Consider the following 20,733-nt stretch of genomic DNA (forward strand, 5'->3'; position numbering starts at 1 on the left):
TGTGAACTGAACACAGCAGTGTATGATCAGTTACTCAGCACAGCACAGCTGAAGGAAAAAGGCTGCACACAGTGCCTGATAGAAAAATACTTTTCTCCCTCCTCCTCAGTGGGCAAAAAAGATTGTGTTCACTGCACCCCAAAAAGATTGTGTTCACTGTACCCCAAAAAGATTGCGTTCACTGCAACCCAAAAAGATTGTGTTCACTGCACCCCAAAAAGATTGTGTTCACTGCAGCCCACGCACAGCAAAATGGATGTGGACCACTGACACCTGCCTATCTCCTATCCCACACCACACTTTCCCTAAAAATCAGCAGACTCTATCCCTAACAGGATTGATAAGATCGTAGATCGGGTGACTGCAAACCCCACCCCACACAGCAATATCGATTGTAGTTTGTAGAACACACTTTCCCTAAAAATCAGCAGACTCTATCCCTAACAGGATTGATAAGATCGTAGATCGGGTGACTGCAAACCCCACCCCACACAGCAATATCGATTGTAGTTTGTAGAACACACTTTCCCTAAAAATCAGCAGACTCTCTCCCTAACAGGATTTATAAGATCGTAGATCGGGTGACTGCAAACCCCACCCCACACAGCAATGTCGATTGTAGTTTGTAGAACGCACTGTCCCTAAAATCAGCAGACTCTCTCCCTAAAATGCCTACAACTCGCCCTGCCTAACACACTCCGACCTGTCCCTCAATTCTATCTGGACACAAATGTTTTTTTTTTCCTGTCTGTCCCTAATCAGCAGCCAGCACGTTGATGTGTGCTCTCTCCCTGATCTAAACAGCAGAATGACGCCGCAGCGGCGCTGCCTCGAACTTATAAAGACTTGGTCACATGCTTCAGATGGCCAATCACAGCTACTGATACATTTGCAGGCATGGCTGGGATGGCTTAGGCACACCAGTTAAACGCTTGTTGATTGGCTGTTGAAAGCCCGCCATGAAAAGCGCGCCAAAGCAGGCAAAACCCGGAAATAAAACGACCGAACACGGATTTTTACCCGAATATACAGTAAAGTGTTCGTGTCCGTGTTCGGGTAAAAAAAATCAAATTATTCGGTACGAACACGAATAATACAGTCCGTGTTCGCTCAACCCTAGTCCTCATGTTCAGCTTTCTAGCAGAAGCCTGAAGGTTTAGTGCCAATTTTGACTGGTATTTGGAACTGTTCATAATTCCTTCTACCTTGACTAAGGCCCCTGTTCCAACTAAAGAGAAACAGCCCCAAAGCATGATGCTGCCACCACCATGCTTCACTGTGGGTATGGTGTTCTTTTGGTGATGTGCAGTGTTTTTTAGCACCAAATATATCTTTTGAAATTATGGTCAAAAAGTTCAACCTTGGTTTCATCGGACACATTTTCCCACATGCTTTTGGGAGACTTCAGATGTGTTTTTGCAAAATTTAGCCGGGCTTGGATAATTTTCTTCTTAAGAAAAGGCTTCAGTCTTGCCACTCTACCCCCTAGCCCAGACATATGAATAATATGGGAGATTGTTGTCACATGTACCACACAGCCAGTACTTGCCATATATTCCTGAAGCTCCTTTAATGTTGCTGTAGGCCTCTTAGGAGCCTCCCTGACCAGTTTTCTTCTCATTATTTCATCAATTTTGGAGGGAAGTCCAGTTCTTGGTAATATCACTGTTGTGTCATATTTTCTCCACTTGATTATGACTGTCTTTACTGTGTTCCATGGTAGATTTAATGCCTTGGAAATTCTTTTGTACCCTTCTCCTGACTGATATCTTTTTAACAATGAGATTCATTTGATGCTTTGAAAGCTCTCTGTGGACCATGGCTTTTGCTGTAGGATGCGACCAAGAAAATGTCAGGAAAGACCTACTAGAACAGTTGAATTTCATTTGGGGTAAATCAAATGATGGCAGGTGTGTACTGACACCCATTTAACATGAGTATGAATGTGATTGCTTAATTCTGAACACAGCTACATCCCCAGTTATCAGAGGGTGTGCACACTTATGCAACCACAATATTTTCACTTTTTATTTTTACTCCCCCTACAGGATTTCAGTTTGTTTTTCAATTGAGTTGTACAGTTTATAGGTCACATAAAAGGTGGAAAAAGTTTTGAAATTATTTATCCTCATCTCCTTTTTTTACATCACAGAAACCGACATTTTAACAGGGGTGTGTTCTCTTTATATATCCATTGTGTGTGTGTGTATATAAATATTCACAGTATCTCACAAAGTGGGAACACCCCTCTAATTTTTGTACAATAGCTTGTATAACAGTGCAAATTTACTGTCCCCTCAAAATAACTTAACAAGCAGCCATTAATTTGTTAAATCGCTGGAACCAAAAGTGAGTACACCCCTAAGTGAAAATGTCCAAACTGGGCCCAAAGTTTCAATATTTTGTGTGGCCACTATTATTTTCCAGCACTGCCTTAACCTTCTTGAGCATGAAGTTCACCAGAGCTTAGCCCCTTTCCCTCCCCAGTGTCATGTGACTCGTTAGTGTTACAAGGTCTTAGGTGTGAATGTGGAACAGGTGTGCTAAATTCGGTGTTATCTTTCACTCTCTCATACTGGTCACTGAAAGTTCAACATGGCACCTAATGGCAAGGAACTCTGTGAGGATCTGAAAAAAAGAAATGTTGCTCTACATAAAGATGGCCTAGGCTATAAGAAAATTTCCAAGACCCTGAAACTGAGCTGCAGCACGGTGGCCAAGACCATACAGCGGTTTAACAGGACAGGTTCCATTTAGAACAGGCCTCACCATGGTCGACCAAAGAAGTTGAGTGCATGTGCTCAGTGTTATATCCAGAGGTTGTCTTTTGGGAAATAGATGTATAGATGCATTCTGCCAGCATTGCTGCAGAGATTGAAGGGGTGGGGGGTCAGCCTGTCAGTGCTCATATCACACGCCGCACACTGCATCAAATTGGTCTGCATGGCTGTTGTCCCAGAAGGAAGCCTCTTCTAATGATGGTGCACAAGAAAGCCTGCAAACCATTTGCTGCAGACAAGCAGACTAAGGACATGGATTACTGGAACCCTGTGTTGTGGTCTGATGAGACCAAGATATTATTTGGTTCAGATGGTGTCAAGCGTATGTGGCGGCAACCAGGTGAGGAGTACAAAGACAAGTGTGTCTTGCCTACAGTCAAGCATGGTGGTGGGAGTGTCATGGTCTGGGGCTGCATAAGTGCTGCCGACACTGGGGAGCTACAGTTCATTGAGGGAACCATAAATGCCAACATGTACTGTGACATACTGAAGCAGAGCATGAACCCCTCCCATCGGAGACTGGGCCACAGGGCAGTATTCCAACATGATACCGACCCCAAACTCACCTCCAAGATGACAACTGCCTTGATAAAGAAGCTGAGGGTAAAGGTGATGGACTGGCCAAGCATTTCGCTAGACCTAAACCCTATTGAGTATCTGCAGGGCATCCTTAAATGAAAGTTGGAGGAGCGGAAGGTCTCTAACATCCACCAGCTCTGTGATGTCGTGATGGAGGAGTGGAAGAGGACTCCAGTGGCAACCTGTGAAGCTCTGGTGAACTCCATACCCAAGCGGGTTAAGGCAGTCCTGGAAAATAATGGTGGCCACACAAAATATTGACACTCTGGGCCCAATTCGTACATATTCACTTAGGGGTGTACTCACTTTTGTTACCAGTGGTTTAGACATTATTGACTGTTTGTTGAGTTATTTTGAGGAGACAGCAAATTGACACTGTTATACAAGCTGTACACTCACTACTTTACATTGTAGCAAAGTGTCATTTCTTCAGTGTTCTAACATGAAAAGATATAATAAAATATTTACAATAATTTGAGGGGTGTACTCACTTTTGTGAGATACTGTATATACTATTTTGTCAGAAATATTGGGACGCCTGCATGGACACCTGCATGGACGCCTGCATGAATGCCTACATTCACATGAACTTTAATAGCATTCCAGTCTTACTCCGTGGGGTTCCATATTGAGTTGGCCCACCCTTTGCAGCTTTAACAGATTCAACTCTTCTGGGAAGGCTGTCCACAAGGTTTAAGAGCATGTGTATAGAAATGTTTGATGATTGTTCCAGAAGCGCGTTTGTGAGGTCAGGCACTGATGTTAGACAAGAAGGCTTAACTCACAGTCTCCACTCTGATTCATCCCAAAGGTGTTCTATCAGGTCAGGACTCTGTGTAGGCCAGTCAAGTTCCCCCACCCCAAACTCATTCATCCATGTCTTTATGGACCTTGCTTTGTGCACTGGTGCACAGTATGGATTGGCGAACGGTTCGGCCTGAACATGAGTTCGGGCCAAACAGGCAAATGTTCGCCAAACACCCGAATTTGCAGGGTGTTCGCCCACTGCAATGTAAGCTGGTTGTTAAGAATTGGGCCCAGGAAACCGGCCACATCAACAACCGATGAGTCATCAGCTGTCAATGAGTTTCCCCGCTGACAGCTGCATAATAAAAAAAAAAGTGAGGAATAAAAAATGAGGATAAAATTATGTGGGGTCCCCCCAGTCCATACCAGGCCCTTCAGATCTGGTATGGATTTAGAGGGGAACCCCCCAAAAAAATCCATGCCAGACCCATATCTGGGCATTCAGCTTGGCAGGTCAGGAAGGGGGGGACAAACTAGCGCCCTACCCTCCTGAACCATACCAGGCAACATGCCCTCAACATGGGGGGGTTGGGTGCTTTGGGGCGGGGGGCTCTGTCCAACCCAAAGCACCTTGTCCTCATGTTGATGGGGACAAGGGCCTCATACCCTAACTGTGGCCAGTGGTTGTTGAGGTCTGTGAGCGGGGGGCTTATCAGAATCTGGAAGCCTCCTTTAACAAGGGGGCCCCCAGATCCCGGCCCTCCCCATGTGAATGAGTATCCGGTACATCTTATCCCTACCCATTCACCAAAAAAGTGTACAAAATTTAATGAAAAGAAAAGACAAGTTTTTGACAAATCCTTATTTAAAAAAGGCCCAGCATGCACCAGTCCATGATGTCAGAAGGGGCGGTGCCACCGGACGATAAAACCAGGTGGCCCCGCCCCTTATCAAAATAAGAAATGTCAAAGCGCAGAGCAGGCATTTGGCGGGTGACCGTCCCAGGAGGCGGAGCTTTTTTTTTAATTTCATGTTGGCGGGCGGTGTGATTGACGATGGATTTACATCGAAGAACACTATTTTTTATTTTTTAATAAAGGATTTGTCAAAAACTTGTCTCTTGTTTTTATTACCTATTCGACACTCTTTTGGTGAGTGTGTAGGGGTACTATATACCCGATACTGATTCACATAGAGGGGGCATGATTCTGGGGGCCCCCTTTTTTAGGGGGGGCTTCCAGATTCCGATAGCCCCCCACCCACAAACCTACACAACTACCAGCCATGCTTGTGGGGAAGAGCCCCCCTGTCCCAATGCACCCACCCCCCATTTTGAAAGCATGTGGCTTGGTACGCAAACTGTAAAATTTCAAAGCCCAGCACTGACTGTAGAAATAGCTCTGCGCTTTAGGAGGACCAGCTAATAGCTGATTAAATACTGAAATGCTGCTACTTGTACAAATATCGGGAATATTTGGTAAGACACATGTAAATAAAATAATAGTAGCGCATAATGCAATCTAAAATTGTATACCAGGACTCAAGGTAATCAGTGAGCAAATGTAAAAGTATCACATAAAACCAGCATCACCATTAAAACATTTAAAATAATTAAAACGTCCCTCAGTCCATTCAAACTGAAATGCTTGAAGAAAAATCGTCCAATAAACAGCCAGTTGAAGTCGGAAATGACGAAACGCGTTGGGGCGTGACCAGACGACGCACCCGGCTACGAGCAAAGCGGAAGAACTGTCCGGAACTGTTTGTGCTAGCTTGGAGCTGGCATTGAGGATTATCGGTCATCTTCTCCGCACTTGCCGCTCGGTTTGATGTGATGTGATGTGATGTGCCTGTATTTCATCTACTAAAAGTGAGTGTAACTTGATCGTACTGTGTGATAATAAAATTTGTGCAGACATATTACACTAGTGGAGATCTTTTTATCCTTACATGCCATGGTTATCGGGAGACTAATTTAAGGAGGAGTGGACAGCAAGTCAGCATAGAGTGGCATATACATGTTTCCAGTTACATATCTTCCTGCCGATCCAGCTACATTATGCGATGTTTGCTCATTTGTTAGAATGAATGAGCAATAGGATCTGGTGAGTTGCCATTTCTCCTATTTTTCCCCGACACTTGGTGGTGGAATTACGGGTGATCCCCATAGACTGCACGATCCATCGGCTGTTTATTGGACGATTTTTCTTCAAGCATTTCAGTTTGAATGGACTGAGGGACGTTTTAATTATTTTAAATGTTTTAATGGTGATGCTGGTTTTATGTGATACTTTTACATTTGCTCACTGATTACCTTCAGTCCTGGTATACAATTTTAGATTGTACTTTGCGCTACTATTATTTTATTTACATGTGGCTTGGTATGGTTCAGGAGAGGGGGGCCCTCACTCACCCCCCCCTTTCCTGACCTGCCAGGCTGCATGCCCGTAAAAGGGTCTGGTATGGCTTTTGGCTGGGACCTCACACCGTTTAAAAAAAAAGAATGGCTTTGGGTTTCCATTTAAAATTCATAACAGACCCTTTTACTGGCATGAAGCATGAGCGAGCATCCCCCCCTCTACTGAATACTGAATCATGCCAGGCAACATGCCCTCAACATGGGGGGGTGGGTGCTTTGGGGAAGGGGGGCTCTTCCCCACAACCATGGCCAGTGGTTGTAGAGATCTGCGGATGGGGGGCTTATCAGAATCTGGAAGCCCTTTTATGGACGGGGGGGACCCCACGCCGTTTTTCCCATTCATTTTTGCTGCTTGTTTTATGCATGCTACACATGCGCCACTTTACAGGCACATTAGGAGACTCCCCAGGCACTATATTTGAAGGAATTTTTCAATTTAATTGTTGCATTTCAAGTATAATTAAATTCACTGCTCCTAAAAAAAACGATCATTTAAAAAATTAAATGTTTGCATTGATACATGTCCCCCAGTGCAGTACCCAGACCCCCATACCCTTTTTATGGTCAATTACTTGCATATAAGCCTTTAAAATGGGCAGTTTTGATTTTTCCTGTTCGGCTCCCATAGACTTTAATGGGTTTCCCTGTTCAGGTTAGAACTTGTTACACCTGTTCGGGAGTTCTGCTGCGAACCAAACAGGGGGGTGTTCAGCCCATGTCTAGTGCGCAATCGGAAGGGGCCAGCCCCAAACTGTTCCCACAAAGCTGGGAGCATGAAATTGTCCAAAATGTCTTGGTATTCTGACACCTTAAGAGTTTTCTTCACTAGAATTAAGGGGCCAAGCCCAACCCCTGAAAAACCACCCCACATCATTATCCCCCCTTCACCAAATGATTTGGACCAGTGCACAAAGCAAGATCCATAAAGACATGAATGAGCGAGTAGGAAACACAGCAGTTTAAAAACTAAATGTAACAAAATATAAATAAAATTGATAGTAGCGATAAGGGAGTTGTTTCACCTGCCAAGGAGCATCTATTTCTTTACAGTCCACCCTGTGACTGGACAGTACAATCAGCAGACCAATAAGCTCAACTCTGTCACTCTGATCTCTTTTGCTATCTTTATGCACCTTGCACTGCAGCACAACTGGTGGGTTCCTTTTCCCTCCCCAGTTTGAGCTCTGCTGTCCAAGAACTGCAAGAGGCTGTCAAATTCACATATTTGCACTGCTTGCATGTAACACCAATACATAAAAACAAAATAGCAGGATAACATAAAAAGCTACATTAAAGTTCTTCTAAAGGCCCAAGGATTTTAACCTTAATACATTCTATGCTCTAAGGTAAAAAAAACTTCTAGGTGCATCCCCCCCTTATACTTACCTGAGCCCCATCTAAGTGACTCAACCGGGTCTGCTCAGTGGCTCACATAGCAGCGGGAGCCATTTTCCTAGTGCTGTCTTTTACAGCCATTGAGCCAATGACGAGATACTGGAGGGTGGGGCCAAGTCGCGCTCTGTGTGTGAATGGACACACAGAGCACGGCACAGAAATGAGCCTGCTAGAGTGCCCCCATAGCAAGAAGCGTGCTATTGGGGGCACTCGTCTGGGAGTAAGAGCCATGACCATCTGCGGGGGGACCCAAAAAAAAGAGGATCAGGGCTGCTCTATACAAAACCATTGCACAGAGCAGGTAAGTATAACATGTTTGCTTTTTCTTTTTGTTTTTTGTTTTTTCATTCTTTCCTTTAGAATCACTTTAATCTGCAATTTTATATCGCCATGGAATTCAGCAATAATATGTTCATAATAAAAGATTGCATTTCATTGGAGCAGACATACTGTAAAAACTTAAAAAAACTCATGCAGATTACTTTTTAGCATTTTCAAAGTGACCCTTTGAGATTGGATACTACAAAATCTTTCTTTTCTAATGCAGGTCAGAGAACACTAACCCCAATTTTTACCTTAAAACAGGTTGCTGATAATTCTAATTACCATGCAGTAGCTCTTTTTGTATTGTCATTTGCCTTTTCTCCCTTGTAAATTTCTATTATTGCTTATACAGGTTAGCATCATTATATATTGTGGTTTTTTTTATGTGTACCGTGCTTCACAAATGGTGTTCGTTTCCCAATCACACATGCTATTTTGTTTCATAGTACATTGCTGGTACAGTAAAGGTTACTTTGACCATATACATTTATTTAGAGTAAATCACTATAATACATTTTTTACAGTACCTAGTACAATGTGCTACAATTTGCAAACCAATCCTTCTACAGCCTTTGTCTGCCTCCTCCTCTATTATATTGTACTGGAACAATACCTATAATGCAGTTTATATGATGAATGGTATTTACTTGTGTCTAGTAGTGCATGGTAAGCTTCTATTAAATCCAGAGGTAATTGGTGGCTTTAAACAGTGTAGAGTGTAGATCAATTGAGATGTACTATAGAGTCAACAGTCTATTCATTGTGATGAACATGCTTATAATGATATCACTATAATGCAAAGAATAGTGTTCATGCTGAACTTCGTAAATTAGGAGGTTCCAATCAGCTTTCAGTCAGAGCAATCTGCTATCTATGTTTTCTATCGTTTGCCAGTTTCAAGTGACTATATGATTGAAACTTGCGTGGAAATAGATTAAAAATGAATTTGCAACTGGCATTGCAGTAATTTAATTAATTTCCATAATTTGATTGCTTGAAACTAAAAAACTATTTAAATGGCAGTGGGCAAATTGCAATGTTTGAAAGCTGATAGAAAACTCAGAAATTCTTGAAAATGTGCATGCATATGGGCAATACACACAGCAGGATTAAGGAATTTTTGAACTTTTCGTAACAGGCTTTCCATTATAAAAAAAAAAAACACATGAATGGATCATAACTTCGTATCACCAAGAATTTCTATCATAACCTAAAATTAGAACTGCTTGTACATTGTCTTGTTATGTCCACGTAATTTGTAGACAATAAAGAATACCATTATTGATTGTACAAAAGACCATCTAGATCAGCCTTTCTCCACCTTTTCAACACAGAAACACTACTATTGGTTTTGGTTAACACCATGAAATGTTGCTTGCTTCTATATGTTTTTTTTTTTGTCAAAAAGTCTATGACTGACAAAATGTCAGTGATACAGTATCTCACAAAAATGAGTACACCCTCACAATTTTGTAAATATTTTATTATATCTTTTCATGTGACAACCCTGAAGAAATGACACTTTGCTACGATGTAAAGTAGTAAGTGTACAGCTGGCATCACAGTGTAAATTTGCTGTCCACTCAAAATAACTCAACACACAGCCATTAATGTCTAAACCACTGGCAAAAAAAGTGAATACACTCCTAAGTGAAAATGTCCAAATTGGGCCCAATTAGCCATTTTCCCTCCCTGGTGGCATGTGACTCATTAGTGTTACAAGGTCTCAGGTGTGAATGGGGGGCAGGTGTGTTAAATTTGGTGTTATCGCTCTCATTATCTTATACTGGTCACTGGAAATACAAGTGTGTCTTGCCTACAGTCAAGCATGATGGTGAGAGTGTCATAGTCTGGGGCGGAATGAGTGCTGCCGGGACTGGGGAGCTACAGTTCATTGAGGGAACCATGAATGCCAACATGTACTGTGACATAATGAAGCAGAGCATGATCCCCTCCCTTCGGCGACTGAGTCCCAGGGCAATATTCTAACATGATAAGGACCCCAAACACACCTCAAAGAGGACCCCTGCCTTGCTAAAAAAAGCTGAGGGTAAAGGTGATGGACTGGCCAAGCATATCTCTAGACCTAAACCCTATTGAGCATCTGTGGGGCATCCTCAAATGGAAGATGGAGGAGCGCAAGGTCTCTAACATCCACCATCTTCGTGATGTCGCCATAGAGGAGTGGAAGAGGACTCCAGTGGCAACCTGTGAAGCTCTGGTGAACTCCATGCCCAAGAGGGTTAAGGCAGTGCTGGAAAATAATGGTGGCCACTCAAAATATCGACACTTTGGGCCCAATTTGGACATTTTCCCTTAGGGGTGTTCTCACTTTTGTTGCCAGTGGTTTAGACATCAATGGCTATGTTTGGAGTTATTTTGAGGGGACAGCAAATGTATACTGTTATACAAGCTGTACACTCACTACTTTACATTGTAGCAAAGTGTAATTTCTTCAGTGTTTTCATATGAAAAGATAGAATAAAATATTTACAAAAATGTCAGTGGTGTACTCACTTTTTGAGATACTGTATGTCAGTGATAATGAGTGCTCAGAATTGTCCGAAATGCTTATCATTACTGTTGGCGTTAACAGCTCCAAGCGGTAGACTTGTGGACTCGACCCGGTTGACCTCTGGACTCTGCAGGCCTGGAGGCCACTCTGATAAAACTCAATACACAGGCAGCATATGGTTCGTTCAGAATGACTTGACATCAGATTATTTCCTACAAACTTATATACGTTGAAAAACAAAACACGCCCAGTGTCCCTTAGACTATATATTTAGATTATACATGACATGTCATTTGACTTTTGGCGGTTAACAGATAAACGAGACATCTAGGTCTCACTTAGATCGAAACTTGTCTGGGACATACATAAATAACATTTCTGTGAAAACCACAAGGCTCCAACTCAAGGGGAATGTTAAGAATACAGGGAGACATAAAAGGGAAGCTCCCATAGGGAGTTTTGACCCACATGTGTATATAGATGCCATTGGTGTCCCAAGAGGGGTCCCCAACGAGTTTAAGGCTCGAGACCAAGTAGCAGCTGGGTTTGAGTCCATTATTCCCTCAGTTTAAGCCTGGACCAGAGTGCCACCCTCCAACCCTCCTCTCGTTCTGTTTAGGTTCACAGAACCTCATTTTAGTTTCCACTAGAAACTATTAAATTTTTTTTGGCCTTCTGCAACACCAGCTCTTTGGGCTGACGGTGGGGAGGTTCCGCCAACACCAAAAATACCATGTTTGCGCACCTGTTCAACAGGTGCACACCTTCATAATTTTTACGCCTTCTTCAAAACCAGCTCTTTGGGCTTACGTTGGGGAGGCTCCGCCAACACCCAAAACACAATGTTTGCTCACCTGATCTACAGGTACACATCTTAATTTTCTCGCCTACTTCAACACCAGCTCTTTGGGCTTACAGTGGTATGGCTCCGGCAACACCCAAACAACAATTTTTGCGCACCTGTTTCACAGATGCATATCATTGCAATTTTTTTCATTACAAAGGCAATTATTGCCTTCATGACCAGCACTTTCATAGGGTTATGGTGTCAAGGCATCGTCGGCACCACCAAAGGCCCAATTTTTAAGCATCCTTTACTTCTATTGCGCATCCCCGACGCCAGCCCGGATGTACGGCAAGACGTTGCGCTTGCACGTCATCTCGGGTGGAGCTCAATAACCACTATATATAGAGGTTCTTTGGCGTTCCCTCCGTGCAGTCTGCAGGGACGGGACGCCGATACATGAACTACCGCAGGTAAACTTCTTGTTTGCTTTATATGGCTACTTTTGTACTAAGATGATACTGGATTTATTCACCAAGTGAGTCACATTTTGGAATCCGTCTTCTCCAATTTATCACTTATACCCTATAGGTTATGTGTAAAGGATCTTGCTGTGGATATTGGATGCTACACGGTCCTAGGTTCATTATATCTATCATACCCGTTCCCTGTCCATACTTCTTATCCGGAGTCACTCGGGTAAGATTATATCTTCATACCCTACTTGTATCAAAGGCTATACATTTGAGATTTTTTTTCTGTAAGGCCTAAATGTGGGTTTTGATTGCATTATGGGTGAGCCACCACTAGAGGGTGGAGACACCCTATATGCAATATACCCGGATCTATACTTATGTATGGTTTATTTTCTCTTAATTTTCAGATAGTGACACCCATTAATTGCAGTACTATCTTTTGATTCTTTGGTTTGAGCTCCCGTGTTCGCCCCGGGGGGGTCTTCCCCCTACCTTGTGGTCCAGGACCTTTATCATTGTGGGCTCGATGGTTTACCAGACAGGTGCGAGACTATAGATGCTTTAATATATCTGTTATTGTTACAAGTTTGATACATCACAAAATATATATAGATTTGTGTATAACTGTATATGGTGTGTTATATACGATGTTTCTCTATATATATATATATATTATTTGTTTTTTCCTTACTTTAGTGTTGTGAATTGAAACATTTACAAAGTGATACCCCATAGAAAAAATACCCCTGAGGAAGTGGCTATAAGGCCGTGAAACATGTCGGGTTGACATTGTGGGTTTCATCGCTATCCTGCATAGACACCTCCTTCTGGATGAGTCTAGGGTATATGATATCTATCATCTATCCCAATGTAGGAGCTGTAAATCACTTGTAATTTGATACATATGCAAACATGTCTGTTTACTGCAAATGTTTTTAATTGCAATATTGTATATATTGTTTTTTGTATCCTGTTGTTACAGCATACAATTTTATGAATTCTCTTCATTTCGCTTAATAAACTTTTGACTTTTTTTCATATATATTTCCTTTCTTCTCTTGTACCACATATATACCAAGCACCCCTATATCAAAAGTCCCGCTATACGCCCAAAATCATTTTTTCTTTTGTACTTCTATTTAAAGTCAAGAGACAACAGTATTCATCCAAAACATCTCTAATCTTGTTCACTGTGCACTACATTGTGGCCCCTACCCCTAACCCTCAATGTATCCATGCATATATGTCCGTTTCTAGTGAGAATTCAAGTTAAAGTGCACCAAACACCATTTTACATGAAATAAAGTGCATCTACATACATCTTTTGACTTCTTGAAAACCTTTGGTAATAATAGCCCATTGTGAAAATACACCCGTTAATTATATCCACATTTAAAGAGACAGCACCTTTTTCCAAAAAAAACTGTTATCTTGTTCCCAGTGCACTGCATTATGTCCCCATCATACACATTGGCTGTGCAGTTGATTAGGAGCAAAAGAAAGGCGCGGTTAAGCAAAAAAGTCATTTTTGAAGGTTTGGCATGCTATATTTCTGGTTCTGGACATGCTAAAGAGCTGAAACTTCACAGGTACACTTTTTAGACCCCCCAGACACTAAATCCAAAGAAATCTCTTTTTTTTTTCAATAATTGGCTCTCTATCAAAAACGACAATTTTTAAGAACTTTTTTATGCCTGATTCATAGTCCCTGGGACATGACCCAGAACCCTAGGCACTTTTTAGGTGCATTTATTAGGTTTTAGGGCTTCAAAATTGTGTTTTTTGATTCCCAAAGTTCGGGTCCCATTGATTTCAATGGGGTCCGGGAATCTGAACCGAACTTTCGGGAAATTCGGGTGTTCTGGTCGAACCAAACTTTTCAAAATTTCGATCGTCCCTAGTACCAACCCATCCCTTGAAGGTGGGAGATGAAGTAGTGGTCAAACTTTTACCGCATCACAGGACCAAGGCTGGATTTCCTTTTGGACCCAAGACAAAGGTAGTTGCAGTGACCAGAACTGCTGTCCTTGTGGAAAACCAACAAGCCTTGATCCATGCCAATCGAGTAAAAAAAGTCAAGGTGGATTGTGCGATACAAGACAAACACACATATAAAGGAGGAGAAGCAGGTGTTGAAAATCCTCGAAGAGCGAGTGAAGCAGGTGTTATAGTCTCTGAAAATTTGCAAAATGACTGTACTCATATCAAGGAACTCTGGTAAGCTGTGGATTTTGTTGGTGACACTAGTATTTTCTAGTGTTCATTCCAACCTGGATCATAACTAACTGTATATATCACCCAGCGGATGTGGGGCCCCTTGAAGGAATTTGTGGAACCCCTAATGCCACCAACCCAGACATAGTATCAGAGAAACCTCAGAAAAAGAATAAAAGAGCCCTGTCCCATAGTTCACCCTCCCAGATAGCTATCACACAAACAAATGGCATGACAAAGCTTTGGTATATTTCTAGTGTTGAGCGAACACGGACTGTATTATTCGTGTTCGTATCGAATAATTGGATTTTTGTTACCCAAACACGGACCCGAAAACTTTACTGTATGTTTGGGTTTAAAATCCGTGTTCGGTCATTTTATTTCCTGTTTTGTATGTAATGGCGCGCTTTTAATGGAGGGCTTTCAACAGCCAATCAACAAGCGTTTAACTGGTGTGCCTTAAGCCATCCCAGCCATGCCTACTAATGTATTAGTAGCTGTGATTGACCATCTGAAGCATGTGACCATGTCTTTATAAGTTCGAGAGACCCAGCGCGCTGGGTCATTCTGCTGTAGTATAGGGAGAGAGCACACATCATACGTGCTGGCTGCTGATTAGGGACAGACAGTGAAAAATTGTATTGTGTCCGAAAAGAATGCAAGGACAGGTCGGAGTGTAGGCAGGGAAAGTTATTTGAGCATTTTAGGGACAGGCTGCAGAGATTAGGCAGGGACAGTCTACATCGATTTTGCTGTGTGGGGGGTGGTGCAGTGAACGATCTTTTTGAGCATTTTAGGGACAGGCTGGAGCGATTAGGCAGGGACAGTCTACATCGATTTTGCTGTGTGGGGGGTGGTGCAGTGAATGATCTTTTTGAGCATTTTAGGGACAGGCTGGAGCGATTAGGCAGGGACAGTCTACATTGATTTTGCTGTGTGGGGGGTGGTGCAGTGAAGGATCTTTTTGAGCATTTTAGGGACAGGCTGCAGAGATTAGGCAGGGACAGTCTACATCGATTTTGCTGTGTGAGGGGTGGTGCAGTGAACAATCTTTTTGCCCTCACTTGAGCCCACTGAGGAGGAGGAGGGAGAAAAAAAATCAATTTTTATCAGTCAGTTGTGTGCAGCGTTTATCAGCTACTACATTTTACTACAAGTTAAAGGGGAATTTCCCCCCCCTTCATAGCCTGCTTGCTGCTGACTCTGAGCTGACCGTGACATAAGACACTGCTGTGTTGTTCACATTTGCTATTGAGTGATTTTCAATTTTATACACTTTTTTCTATTCCACTATTCAATATACACCATTTTGGGTTAAAAAAAATTAAATTGTGGCATAGTCTGTACTAATCTATTTAAAAATTACAAACTTAAAGGGGAATTTTCCTTTTTTTTCCCTTCATAGCCTGCTGCAGAACTGACTGTGACATAAAACATAAGACACTGCTGTGTTCACATGTGCTATTGAAAGATCACCAATTTTATATCATATTTTCTATTCCGCTATTCAATCTACACCCTTTGGGGTAAAAAGAATTAAATTGCGGCATAGTCTGTGTCGGTACGTGTGAGATACACCTTTCCAATTTTTGGGGCGCATCTTCCACCGCCGAGGATTGCAGGGTGCTTCAGTTTGCCTCCTGTTCCAAACTCCTCCTACTCATCATCCTGCCTTTAGGGTACAAAAAATAGTAATCGGGGCCTAGTCTGTGTTTGTACGTGTGAGATAGATACACTTTTTGATATCATATTTTCTATTCCGCTATTCAATCTACACCCTTGGGGTAAAAAGAATTAAATTGCGGCATAGTCTGTATCGGTACGTGTGAGATACATCTTCCAAATTTTTGGGGCGCATCTTCCACCGCCGAGGATTGCAGGGTGCTTCAGTTTTCCTCCTGCCTGTTCCGAACTCCTCCTTCTCCTCATCCTGCCTTTACGGTACAAAAAATAGTAATTGGGGCCTTGTCTAGGTCTGTACGTGTGAGATACACCTTTTGATATCATATTTTCTATTCCGCTATTCAATCTACACCCTTTGGGGTAAAAATAATTAAATTGCGGCATAGTCTGTATCGGTACGTGTGTGATACACCTTCCAAATTTTTGGGGCGCATCTTCCACCGCCGAGGATTGCAGGGTGCTTCAGTTTGCCTCCTGTTCCGAACTCCTCCTACTCCTCATCCTGCCTTTAGGGTACAAAAAATTGTAATCGGGGCCTAGTCTGGGTCTGTACGTGTGAGATACACCTTTTGATATCATATTTTCTATTCCGCTATTCAATCTACACCCTTTGGGGTAAAAATAATTAAATTGCGGCATAGTCTGTATCGGTACGTGTGAGATACACCTTCCAAATTTTTGGGGCGCATCTTACACCGCCGAGGATTGCAGGGTGCTTCAGTTTGCCTCCTGTTCCGAACTCCTCCTACTCCTCATCCTCCCTTTAGGGTACAAAAAATAGTAATCGGGGCCTAATCTGGGTCTGTACGTGTCAGATACACCTTTTGATATCATATTTTCTATTCCGCTATTCAATCTACACCCTTTGGGGTAAAAATAATTTAATTTGCGGCATAGTCTGTATCGGTACGTGTGAGATACACCTTCCAAATTTTTGGGGCGCATATTACACCGCCGAGGATTGCAGGGTGCTTCAGTTTGCCTCCTGCCTGTTCCGAACTCCTCCTACTCCTCATCCTGCCTTTAGGGTACAAAAAATTGTAATCGGGGCCTAGTCTGGGTTTGTACATGTCAGATACACCTTTTGATATCATATTTTCTATTCCGCTATTCAATCTACACCCTTCGGGGTAAAAAGAATTAAATTGCGGCATAGTCTGTATCGGTACGTGTGAGATACACCTTTCCAATTTTTTGGGCGCATCTTACACCGCCGAGGATTGCAGGGTGCTTCAGTTTGCCTCCTGCCTTTTCCGAACTCCTCCTACTCCTCATCCTGCCTTTACGGTACAAAAAATTGTAATCGGGGCCTAGTCTGGGTCTGTACGTGTCAGATACACCTTTTTATATCATATTTTCTATTCCGCGATTCAATCTACACCCTTTGGGGTAAAAATAATTAAATTGCGGCATAGTCTGTATCGGTACGTGTGAGATACACCTTCCAAATTTTTGGGGCTCAACTTCCACCGCCGAGGATTGCAGGGTTCTTCAGTTTGCCTCCTGTTCCGAACTCCTCCTACTCCTCATCCTGCCTTTAGGGTACAAAAAATTGTAATCGGGGCCTAGTCTGTGTCTGTACGTGTGAGATAGATACACCTTTTGATATCATATTTTCTATTCCGCTATTCAATCTACGCCCTTGGGGTAAAAATAATTAAATTGCGGCATAGTCTGTATCGGTACGTGTGAAATACACCTTTCCAATTTTTGGGGGGCGCATCTTCCACCGCCGAGGATTGCAGGGTGCTTCAGTTTGCCTTCTGTTCCGAACTCCTCCTACTACTCATCCTGCCTTTAGGGTACAAAAAATAGTAATCGGGGCCTAGTCTGGGTCTGTACGTGTGAGATAGATACACCTTTTGATATCATATTTTCTATTCCGCTATTCAATCCACACCCTTGGGGTAAAAATAATTTAATTGCGGCATAGTCTGTATCGGTACGTGTGAGATACACCTTTCCAATTTTTGGGGTGCATCTTCCACCGCCGAGGATTTCAGGGTGCTTCAGTTTGCCTCCTGTTCCAAACTCCTCCTACTCTTCATCCTGCCTTTAGGGTACAAAAAATAGTAATCGGGGCCTAGTCTGTGTTTGTACGTGTGAGATAGATACACTTTTTGATATCATATTTTCTATTCCGCTATTCAATCTACACCCTTGGAGTAAAAAGAATTAAATTGCGGCATAGTCTGTATCGGTACGTGTGAGATACATCTTCCAAATTTTTGGGGCGCATCTTCCACCGCCGAGGATTGCAGGGTGCTTCAGTTTTCCTCCTGCCTGTTCCGAACTCCTCCTTCTCCTCATCCTGCCTTTACGGTACAAAAAATAGTAATTGGGGCCTTGTCTAGGTCTGTACGTGTGAGATACACCTTTTGATATCATATTTTCTATTCCGCTATTCAATCTACACCCTTTGGGGTAAAAATAATTAAATTGCGGCATAGTCTGTATCGGTACGTGTGAGATACACCTTCCAAATTTTTGGGGCGCATCTTCCACCGCCGAGGATTGCAGGGTGCTTCAGTTTGCCTCCTGTTCCGAACTCCTCCTACTCCTCATCCTGCCTTTAGGGTACAAAAAATTGTAATCGGGGCCTAGTCTGGGTCTGTACGTGTGAGATACACCTTTTGATATCATATTTTCTATTCCGCTATTCAATCTACACCCTTTGGGGTAAAAATAATTAAATTGCGGCATAGTCTGTATCGGTACGTGTGAGATACACCTTCCAAATTTTTGGGGCGCATATTACACCGCCGAGGATTGCAGGGTGCTTCAGTTTGCCTCCTGCCTGTTCCGAACTCCTCCTACTCCTCATCCTGCCTTTAGGGTACAAAAAATTGTAATCGGGGCCTAGTCTGGGTTTGTACGTGTCAGATACACCTTTTGATATCATATTTTCTATTCCGCTATTCAATCTACACCCTTCGGGGTAAAAAGAATTAAATTGCGGCATAGTCTGTATCGGTACGTGTGAGATACACCTTTCCAATTTTTTGGGCGCATCTTACACCGCCGAGGATTGCAGGGTGCTTCAGTTTGCCTCCTGCCTTTTCCGAACTCCTCCTACTCCTCATCCTGCCTTTACGGTACAAAAAATTGTAATCGGGGCCTGGTCTGGGTCTGTACGTGTCAGATACACCTTTTGATATCATATTTTCTATTCCGCGATTCAATCTACACCCTTTGGGGTAAAAATAATTAAATTGCGGCATAGTCTGTATCGGTACGTGTGAGATACACCTTCCAAATTTTTGGGGCTCATCTTCCACCGCCGAGGATTGCAGGGTTCTTCAGTTTGCCTCCTGTTCCGAACTCCTCCTACTCCTCATCCTGCCTTTAGGGTACAAAAAATTGTAATCGGGGCCTAGTCTGTGTCTGTACGTGTGAGATAGATACACCTTTTGATATCATATTTTCTATTCTGCTATTCAATCTACGCCCTTGGGGTAAAAATAATTAAATTGCGGCATAGTCTGTATCGGTACGTGTGAAATACACCTTTCCAATTTTTGGGGGGCGCATCTTCCACCGCCGAGGATTGCAGGGTGCTTCAGTTTGCCTTCTGTTCCGAACTCCTCCTACTACTCATCCTGCCTTTAGGGTACAAAAAATAGTAATCGGGGCCTAGTCTGGGTCTGTACGTGTGAGATAGATACACCTTTTGATATCATATTTTCTATTCCGCTATTCAATCCACACCCTTGGGGTAAAAATAATTTAATTGCGGCATAGTCTGTATCGGTACGTGTGAGATACACCTTTCCAATTTTTGGGGTGCATCTTCCACCGCCGAGGATTTCAGGGTGCTTCAGTTTGCCTCCTGTTCCAAACTCCTCCTACTCATCATCCTGCCTTTAGGGTACAAAAAATAGTAATCGGGGCCTAGTCTGTGTTTGTACGTGTGAGATAGATACACTTTTTGATATCATATTTTCTATTCCGCTATTCAATCTACACCCTTGGAGTAAAAAGAATTAAATTGCGGCATAGTCTGTATCGGTACGTGTGAGATACATCTTCCAAATTTTTGGGGCGCATCTTCCACCGCCGAGGATTGCAGGGTGCTTCAGTTTTCCTCCTGCCTGTTCCGAACTCCTCCTTCTCCTCATCCTGCCTTTACGGTACAAAAAATAGTAATTGGGGCCTTGTCTAGGTCTGTACGTGTGAGATACACCTTTTGATATCATATTTTCTATTCCGCTATTCAATCTACACCCTTTGGGGTAAAAATAATTAAATTGCCGCATAGTCTGTATCGGTACGTGTGAGATACACCTTCCAAATTTTTGGGGCGCATCTTCCACCACCGAGGATTGCAGGGTGCTTCAGTTTGCCTCCTGTTCCAAACTCCTCCTACTCCTCATCCTGCCTTTAGGGTACAAAAAATTGTAATCGGGGCCTAGTCTGGGTCTGTACGTGTGAGATACACCTTTTGATATCATATTTTCTATTCCGCTATTCAATCTACACCCTTTGGGGTAAAAATAATTAAATTGCGGCATAGTCTGTATCGGTACGTGTGAGATACACCTTCCAAATTTTTGGGGCGCATCTTACACCGCCGAGGATTGCAGGGTGCTTCAGTTTGCCTCCTGTTCCGAACTCCTCCTACTCCTCATCCTCCCTTTAGGGTACAAAAAATAGTAATCGGGGCCTAATCTGGGTCTGTACGTGTCAGATACACCTTTTGATATCATATTTTCTATTCCGCTATTCAATCTACACCCTTTGGGGTAAAAATAATTAAATTGCGGCATAGTCTGTATCGGTACGTGTGAGATACACCTTCCAAATTTTTGGGGCGCATC

The sequence above is a fragment of the Pelophylax lessonae genome, assembly GCF_965119305.1.
Source record: "Pelophylax lessonae genome assembly, chromosome: 1".
In the NCBI taxonomy this organism is placed as follows: Eukaryota; Metazoa; Chordata; class Amphibia; order Anura; family Ranidae; genus Pelophylax; species Pelophylax lessonae.